This window comes from Mandrillus leucophaeus, unplaced genomic scaffold, assembly GCF_000951045.1.
Source record: "Mandrillus leucophaeus isolate KB7577 unplaced genomic scaffold, Mleu.le_1.0 Scaffold193, whole genome shotgun sequence".
NCBI lineage: Eukaryota > Metazoa > Chordata > Mammalia > Primates > Cercopithecidae > Mandrillus > Mandrillus leucophaeus.
The window spans coordinates 472,950-482,834 of NW_012101954.1; the positions used below are offsets into that span (position 1 = coordinate 472,950).

At 45.8% G+C, this 9,885-nt stretch overlaps 1 long non-coding RNA gene across 1 annotated transcript in view; it reads right to left on the bottom strand.

Moving 5' to 3' along the window:
- The window catches only part of LOC105538492, a 10,186-nt gene extending 6,405 nt beyond the window's left edge, over window positions 1–3,781 (bottom strand). Inside the window, exons 1-2 of the long non-coding RNA XR_001005911.1 lie at window positions 3,208–3,781; window positions 2,550–2,640 (exon numbers count right to left, since the gene is read on the bottom strand). This is a non-coding gene — a long non-coding RNA (uncharacterized LOC105538492). The remainder of the gene's footprint in view (window positions 1–2,549; window positions 2,641–3,207) is intronic.
- Between the last annotated feature and the right edge of the window lie 6,104 nt (window positions 3,782–9,885).

The following is a 9,885-nucleotide window of genomic DNA, read 5'->3' on the forward strand; positions in this document are numbered from 1 at the left end:
GCCGGGTCATAAGTCTTTATTTTTGTACCAAGTTTAAGAGTTTCCCCAAGAGATAGCTTAGGGTCGGTAGTCTCGTTTTAATTGGTACAAGATGACCCATCTCAGTTCATTTTAAAGACTTGCGTTCATTTATTTGACAAATATTTATTGAGTGCTTACTATATGCTAGGTTGGCACTGTTTTAAGTTCTGAGGAGAGAGCAGTGAAGAAAATAGACACGCTCTTTGTCCTTAAGGATTTTACAATGGGGTGTGTGTGTGTGGGTGTGTGTATGTATGTGTGTGTGTGGTGTGTGAGAGAGAACAAGTTTTTGATTATTGATTTCCTTCCACCATAAATAAAATGATTTATTTTATCCAGAAACTTAAAGTGTTTTTCCCTCATACTGTATCTTCACACTTTATCCTAAATGCCTGCCATTTTCCCTTGTTTTCTTTTCATCTCTCCATTAATATCCCTCACTTGCCACATAGGTTTCTCTTGTTTATCTTCTGCTTAATAATCCAGTTCTCTGTAAGCCTATTCATTTCAGCTTCCAGGGACAATCTAATATGATGAAGCACCCAGTTCCCCCTGCACTGTCCTTGTCTAATTTCCCTCAGAATAGGTAATAGCTGTTTTCTAAAATCTCCTTACATTTCATCTGAGAGATCTATTTCAGGAAATAGGATTATCAATACAATTTTGCTGCTTTCTTCTTTTACGTCTGTGCTCAGGGCTTTCTCACTGGGATCAGATTAATTTTCTTCCTCTTATATTCAGACCTCCATGCAATTCATGTGTAAATCCAACAAGAGCAAGTGGATGTTTAAACCCTTGTAGCATGTATGTGTAAATAAAAGAGAAGAAAGGAAGGAAGGAGGAAAGGAGGGGAGGGGAGGGGAGAGGACAATTTAAATAGTGCCAGCGAGTCTACCTATCATTCTAGTCGGAGTGTGTGCCCAGAATGAGATGTGATGGGAGCCTGTTATTCTCTCAGTGGGTCTCCCAAGTGCCTCTTATACTGTGAGCATCTCATTATGCAGACTGTGACTCTCATGTCTAAAGATGTGTGTTTTTTGGCCTGGCGTGGTGGCTCACACCTGTAATCCCAGCACTTTGGGAGGCCGACGTGGGCAGATCATCTGATGTCAGGAGTTCAAGACCAGCCTGGCCAACATGGAGAATCCCCATCTCTACTAAAAATACAATAAATAAATAAATAAATAAGCTAGGTATGGTGGTGCATGCCTGTAATCCCAACTACTCAGGAGGCAGAGGTTGCAGTGATTGCGAGATCACTCTAGCCTGGGCAACAGGGTGAGACTCTATCTCAAAAACAATAAAAATTAAAAAAAATAAGTAAATAAATAAATGTATGGGTAATTTGAGGGATTTTCATGAGTAACTCTGACTGTATGGGATAAAGTCTTACATAGAGATTTTAGAATCACTCCTCCGATAAGATGTGATCCTATCATACTAGACTTGTCAACCACAGTGTCTTGAGAGGCCATGGGACTTCTAACTGACTAAGGTAGGCAGACACATCTCCCTGAAGCTTCCAGTTTATAGGCCATCTGGTAATCTATGGCATGGCTTGGTACAGACAGATGAGATGAGCCAATCATATTCCCCTTCTCTGGAATCTGAAATTGGGAATAACCAAAGGATGAGGCACTTAACCATGGAAACTGAGGCTTCGTGAAATGCACTGTCATTTTTGCAATACCCTATTGGCTACACAGGTCAGCTCCATTAAACATAGAAAGGAACTTCATGGCACAACTCATTAATTTAACATTTGTTGAGCACCTATGATGTGCCAGGCACTGTTCTAGGTCCTGAGGATATGGTGATGAACAAGATCCTCACTCTCATAGCTTACCCAGCAGGTACCCTAGGCAGGCAATGAATAAATATATGAGCAAGATAAAAAGAGAACGTCAGAAAGCCCTAAAGTTTTGGAGCAAAGCCATGAACTCTTTTCACAACTATTTCCTTTTTGAAAAACATCTCTCCACTTGCTGTTGGGTTCTGTTGTTTGTGAGTGCAAGGATGGAAGACGGCGGATGACGATGTCAAGCAGCCAAAGGGGTGGACTGTTCAGGCCATGGAGTTAGTGTAGTAGGAGAATAACAATAATAACTAAGGCTGGGCGCAGTGACTCACGCCTGTAACTCCAGCACTTTGGGAGGCTGAGACAGGCAGATCACCTGAGGTCAGGAGTTTCAGACCAGCCTGGCCAACATGGTGAAATCCTGTCTCTACTAAAAATACAAAAATTAGCTGAGCACAGTGGTGGGCACCTGTGATCCCAGCTACTTGGGAGACTGAGGCAGGAGAATTGCTTGAACACAGGAGGTGGAGGTTGCAGTGAGCCGAGATTGCACCACTGCACTTCAGCCTGGGCGACAGAGCGAGACTCCACCTCAAAAATAATAATAATAACTAATAACAAAATAGAACAATTATAACAGTATACTGTGATAAAACGTATGTGAATGTGGTTTCTCTCTCTCTCTCTCCCTCTCTCTCTGTCTCAAAATGCCTTATTGTACTGCACTCACCTATTTTTAGATGGTGGTTGACCGCAGGTAACTGAAACCGCAGAAAGCAAAACTGCGATGTGGAGGGACTGCTTGCATCCTCCTTTCAGACCTGTTTGTGAGAGAGTTTTAACTGGAGGGCATCTAAATAATCAAAGAGTGGGAAGAGAAAGGGGTACTCACTTTTTTATAGTTTTGTATTGTTTGTAAATGTTTTCTATTTCATATGTTTTGTAATTCAGGCCAAAGGAGATAATGACAAACAGGAAAAAATGCTATGTGTCTAACTTTCAGGAATTTATTAGAGGGAGTGGAAATTCTACCACCTCCTATTGCTAAATCTCATTAAAATGCCCTTGAAATCAACCCAAACCAACTCTCAGGCACAGCCAGAACAACAGAGGCAGAGCAGAGCTCAGGATCCTGAATCCACACCCCCTAGTCACTCTGGGTGGCAAGAGAAGAAGGGGGCTCGCTTCCCGTGGTTCCCACCCTACCTGGCTGGAGAGTCTGATGTGGGGCGAGGTGTGACCATCAGTGCACGTAGGAGGTGGAGAAGGCAGTTTCCCCCACTGGCCGGTGCCCTGGGCCCAGCCCAGGACGGGGAACTAGGAGAAGAGCCCAGCCCTCCAGCATCAGGTCTGGCATGGCTCTGGGAGGAAGGAGGAATAAAACTCACCCATGTCACCCCAAGTCATGTGGCATTTCCAGTGAGGACATATAGACTTAGGAACCCGGGAGAAAGCCTGGAGGCTGGAAAAGCTGAGACCACAGTCAGCTGGGCTGCAGATCTTTGCTCCGCCTCCCTCCAGACAGCACAAGTGACTCAGCCCTACCCAGGGTGCTCCTTTTCGCTCTGACTCCACGATTTGGCCTCCTCTCACTCACAACTCTATCTCCTCTCTATGTCATTCCTCCTACTCAGGGCCGATAGTCAAAATATCAAACCACTAATAAAGCATGGGTACCTGCTAGTCAGACTACACACCAGCTGGGAACAATGGCTAGAGGTAGCAAATTGCCCCAAAACTTAGTGGCATGAAACAACAAACATTTGTTACGTTACACACTTATGGGTCAGGAGTTTGGGTGGTTCTGGCTCAGGGCCTCTCATGAAGTTGTCAGGATGTCAGAGTTGGAGCCATTTGAAAGTTTGGCTGGGGCTGGAATATCCTCTTTCAAGATGTCTCATTCACAAGGCTGTTGGCAGAAAGCCTCAGTGCCTCACCATAGGGCTGCTTGAGTATCTTCACAACATGGCGGCTGGCTTCCCCAGAGGCAGACATTCGGGAGACCAAAGCAGAGTCACAATGTCTTTTATGACCTTCCTTGAAAGTTATATACCATCACATTTGCAGCATCCTATCGGGTCAGCCCTAGTCAATGTGAGAGGGGCTACACAAGGGTGTAAATACCAGGACACAAGGATCACTGGAGGATGTTTTGAAGGCTAGCTACCCCACGTGCTATGTTATGTCCCATTTAAAACTCTCTAATGGCTTCCCAGTAACCTCAGAATAAAATCCAAATGTCCTACCATGATCTGCAAGGCCTGGCATGAACTGACTCCTACCTACTTTCCAATCTCATTATGTTCCTCTTTATTCACCTGCACTAAACTCCAAACACATCAACCCTCCCTACATCCATAAACATCTGAAGCTCATCCTTTACATTTTCTGCTCCCCCGTCTAGAAGTCTCCTTGCCCAGATCTTTCTATGGCTAGTTCCTTCTCATTGTTTGGGTCTCAGCTCAATGTCACCTCCTCAGAGAGGCTTCACTGACCCCCTTATCAAGTGTAGCCCTCACCCCACCTGTCACTCTCTCTTACATCACCTTGTGCTGACCTCCTCCTAGCACTGATCTCTATCTGAAAGTAATTTGTTTGATTATTGCCTTTCTCCCTTTGTGTACAAGTAGGAGTCCTTAATTACAAGCAACAGACTGCTCTTTAGCTGATTTTAAGCTACAGAGGAACCTATTAAAGGATAGGAGGTGCCTGATAAAATCTTAGGGAAATCAGAGAACCAGGCTCGGAGGTCATTTACCTGGACTGGTTCTCTCTGCTGCCGCCTCTGGGATCTGCTGTCATCCTGACAGAAAGGACTCCAGGCACCTGCTTCTCAGTGTCACTTAGCCTCATGCAGGAGCAGCCGACGGCTGGTGTCTTAAGTAGTATGCTGTGCCCAATCTTCAAGAGAGATGGGGAAAGTTTTTGGCTTCCATCATAAGCAGGTGTGAGTTCATAAGGTAGGAAATTCTCAAAATAGGAAGACTGTTCCACGGGCTGGGGAAGCCAAAGAGAGCTGATGCTATTTGGCTTCGACAGTCCACGCCTTTAGCTGCTTAATGTCATCAGCCAGCCTTCCGCCGTTAATTCCAGCACTTTGGCAGGCTGAGGCTGGCAGATCACAAGGTCAGGAGTTCGAGACCAGCCTGACCAATATGGTGAAACCCCATCTCTACTAAAAATAGAAAAATTAGCTGGGCGTGGTCGCATGTGCCTATAATCCCAGTCATTCAGGAGGCTGAGGCAGGAGAATTGCTTGAATCCGGGAGGCAGAGGTTGTGGTGAGCCGAGATCGCACCACTGCACTCCAGCCTGGATGACAGAGCAAGACTGTGTCTCAAAAAACAAACAAACAAACAAACAAAAAAACAAAACAGAGTTCAGGGCTTTGCTCCAAAACTTTAGTGCTTTCTGCTATTGTCTTGTCATCTTGCTCACGTATTTGTTTATTCCCTGCTTAAGGCACCCACTGGGTAAGCTGTGAGAGCAGGGATCTTGTTCATCACCATATCCTCAGGACCTAGAACAGTGCCTAGCACATCATAGGTGCTCAATAAATGTTAATGAATTGTGTACATGAAGTCCCCTCTGTGGACTGATAGTGAAACCTCGCCCCACATCAGCCTCTCCAGGCAGGTGGGATGGGGATGGTGGGAAGCGAGCCCCCTTCCTCTCTTCCCACCTGGAGCGACTAGGCGGTGTAGATTCAGGATCCTGAGCTCTGCTCTGCCTCTGTTGTTCTGGCTGTGCCTGAGAGTTGGTTTGGGTTGATTTCAAGGGCATTTTAATGAGATTTAGCAATAGGAGGTGGTAGAATTTCCACTCCCTCTAATAAATTCCTGAAAGTTAGACACATAGCATTTTTTCCTGTTTGTCATTATCTCCTTTGGCCTGAATTACAAAACATATGAAATAGAAAACATTTACAAACAATACAAAACTATAAAAAAGTGAGTACCCCTTTCTCTTCCCACTCTTTGATTATTTAGATGCCCTCCAGTTAAAACTCTCTCACAAACAGGTCTGAAAGGAGGATGCAAGCAGTCCCTCCACATCGCAGTTTTGCTTTCTGCGGTTTCAGTTACCTGCGGTCACCCACCATCTAAAAATAGGTGAGTGCAGTACAATAAGGCGTTTTGAGAGAGAGAGAGAGAGAGACCGCATTCACGTAAGTTTTATCACAGTATACTGTTATAATTGTTCTATTTTATTATTAGTTATTATTGTTAATCTCTTACTGTGCCTAATTTATAAATTCAACTTTATCATAGGTATGCATGTATAGGAACAAACATAATCTATATAGCGCTCAGTACTATTAGCTGTTTCAGGCATCCCCTGGAGGTCTTGCAATGTATGCCCTGAGGATAAGCGGGGGGCCTATTGTACTTGTTCATATCCATGTAGGGTTGAGCTGGTATTTCCAAAGGATAGATTCCTAGAAGTTTATCTGCACATTTGCAATGTTGATGGGTTCTTCCAGATGGCCCTTCAAAAGATCGTACAGCATATAGTGCTCACAGCTGACGGGAGCACTACTTTCCTTTTGCCAACTCTAGATATTGTCTGTTTTAAAATTTGCATTTATCCGATCCCCAGGGAGCATCAAGGTCGTTTCTCAACTCCAGGCTATCTGAATTTCTTCTCTTGCAAGTTGCCTGCTCTTATCCATTGACCATTTATATATTGGAATATGAAGTTTTATCCTTTGATACGAAGGGGCTGTTTGCATTTTAGTGCTATTTTGCATGTTGCACATATTGTCTATTATTTGTCTTTTATCTTTGTTATAGTCTGTAGCCTTACAGAAGTTTTACATTTTTATGAGGTCAAATCTGTTCATTTTTTTCCTTTAGGGCTTCTGGGTTTTGTGTCTTGCTTAGGTTTTTCCCTTCTCCAAGAATATAGAAATATTTTATTATATTTTCTTCTAGGATCTTAGTAATTCTGTTTGAGGCTGGGTGCAGTGGCTTACACCTGTAATCCCAACACTTTGGGAGGCTGAGGCAAGTGGATCACTTGAGTTCAAGAGTTTGAGACCAGCCTGGGCAACATGGTGAAACTCTCTCTCTACAAAAACTGCAAAATTAGCCAGGTGTGGTGGTGTGCGCCTGTGGTTCCAGCTACGCAGGAGGCTGAGGTGGGAGAATCGCTTGATCCCAGGAGGCAGAGGTTGCAGTGAGCAGAGATAGAGCCACTGGACTCCAGCCTGGGTGACAAAGCAAGACCTTGTCTTAAAATAATAACAGTAATTCTGTTTGACAGCTGATGCCAAATTGTCCTCAAGAAAGGTTGTTCCAATTTACATCCCATCAGCTGGAAGAACCCTATTTCCCCAACACCCTCAACAGCCCTGAGCATTAGTAATCTTTAAAAAGTTTTGCCAGTGGTGAATGTGTATTGTTCAGCGTTGTTGTTGTTTTAATTAGCATTAATTATGAGTGAGATCCAAAATCTTTTCATGATATTAGTTACTTGGATTTCTCTGTGAACCACAGTCTCCTCTCCTTGCCCCTGTTTTCTCTGTTGGGCTGTTGGGCTTTATCTCATTGATAAAGGGCTGTTTATGAAGGAAATGAGCCCCGTGTCCTCATCTGGAGGGTCCCTCTGCCACCTCCTGGCAGTAGGGGCAGAGCAAATCCTTGCCACACCCACTAGTCACCTACAGCTGCCTCCTCCCCTGGACTCAGCACATCCCTAAGTCCCTAAGTGGGCCCTTTCCTTCCTTTCCTTCTTCCTTCCCTTCACAGGTGTTCTCTTTTTTTTTTTTTTCCCCGAGACGGAGTCTCACTCTTGTTGCCCAGGCTGGAGTGCAATGGCACCCTCCTGGGTTAAAGCGATTCTCCTGCCTCAGCCTCCTGAGTAGCTGGGATTACAGGCATGCGCCACCACGCCTGGCTAATTTTTTGTATTTTTAGTAGAGATGAGGTTTCTCAGTGTTGGTCAGGCTGGTCTCGAACTCCCAACCTCAGGTGATCTGCCCGCCTCGGCCTCCCAGAGTGCTGGGATTACAGGCATGAGCCACCGCGCCCGGCCTTCAGGTGTTCTCTTCTGAACACATCTTATGGCTAGAGTTTTCACATTCAATTCGGTCCTTACAACTTCTGATAATGAGGACATCCCTTTGTAGTTTCCATTCCTATTGCAGATTTTAAAATACATATTGTTTCAGTCATGTTTAGAAACTTGGGTGGGGATGGGGAAGCTGGAACAAGTGCTCTGGCTGCCATATCTCCAGTGTTAAAATCTTTTTTTTTTTTCTTTTTGAGACAGGGTCTGGCTCTGTCGCCCAGGCTGGAGTGCAGTGGCACTATCTTGGCTCACTGCAGCCTCGACCTCCCAGGCTCAAGTGATCCCCCTGCCTCAGCCTCCAGAGTAGCTGGGACCACAGGCATATGCCACCACGCCTGGCTGATGTTTTAATTTTTTGTAGACATAGGGCCTTGCTATATTGTACAGGTTTCCAGCTCCGGGACTCAAGCAATCCGTCCACCTCAGCCTCCCAAAGTGCTGGGATTATGGTTGGCCTCCCAGTGTTAAATTCTAAGTCATATACTAATTTCTCTTCTTGTTTCTTGTGGTTTAAAATTTGATTTTCTCCAAACTTTCAGGTCTAGAATCATGTCATCTGCAAATAATGATCATTGTACCAGGCATCTGACTTTTTAACAAGCTCACGTTTGTGAGCCACACTCTCATTCATGCAAACAAGACTAGGCGGATCTTTTTGAATTGAAAAAAGAATCCACTTCCTGCCCAGAGGCTGCTGGTCAGCAGCATGCAGTGGACTGGATACCCCGTAGCAGCTACTGCAAGGAAGTGAGCGAACGCCAAGGGACGCTCGTTACAGGTAACAGCCCTGTCTGGGTAGCATTTGCATCTCCTCAGGTGTGATTTCTTGGCCACTCACTTATTTATAATAATGTGAATAGTCAGTGGCTGTAATAACATCATTCATGGATTGGTCAAAGGCATCTCTCAGACTTTCCTGAGCCTGGACCCACTTGGTCATCCTTGGTGCTGGAAGCTCTGTGATGCCCTCTTATCCTGTTCTGGGGCTGTCTCTCGGCTTTGGTCCCTTCCTTTCCCCATTTCCCCTCTTCGCCCTTTTTTTTTTTTTTTTTTTTTTGGAGGGAGACTCTTGCTTCGCTGCCTAGGCTGGAGTGCAGTGGTGTGATCTTGGCTCACTGCAACTTCCACCTACCAGGTTCAAGTGATTCTCCTTCCTCAGCCTCCTGAGTAGCTGGGATTACAGGCGCCTGCTACCACATCGGTTACTTTTTGTATTTTAAGTAGAGATGGGGTTTCACCATGTTGGCCAGGCTGGTCTTGAACTCCTGACCTGAAGAGATCTGCCCGTCTTGGCCTCCCAAAGTGTTGGGATTACAGGGGTGAGCCACTGTGGCTGTCCATGTATCCTTTCAAAGCCTTTAAATCACTCCCACATCCTGGCTTCATCCTCCCCTGCCTGTCTCCATGCCTTTCCCGTGTGCCCCACAGAACATCAGCCCCACGAGATGTTCCAGACAGAAAAGATTCAGGGGACAGTTTGAGAAGTGCTGCCTACTATGCTGACCTCTTGGAAATGGGCTGGCATGTCAAAGATTTGAAGAATTCCTTCAGTGCAGACATGTCTTCACTGTTTCTGCAGTAGCCAGTGCCCCAGGCTGGTCTGAATGCTGAGGTGTGCACCCCTTCTCAGCGTTCTGCCGAGTCAGCGCTTTCCACGCCTTGCTGCGGGGCATGCTGGCTGTCAGGAGCCTGAGTGGGAAGTGATGAGAGAATATTGTCTGCAGTGGCTACGGATGCATGAAGGTGTCACATAGGAAGTTCCTCAGAGCTAGGCCAGAGACATTTATCTGCAGGAAGAACCAGGAGCAGGAAGTGACACATTTCACCAGCCCCCACTGCTACCACCCACTCCAAAGGAGAAGGCAGAGCCAGCACCAGGAGCCTGGATTTCAGGCCAGGATCCCAGATGGGAGTCCAGGAGCCCAGATTCAAGGCCAGGAGCCCTGATGGGAGGCCGGGAGCCCAGATGCGAGGCCAGGAGCTCGGATTTGAGG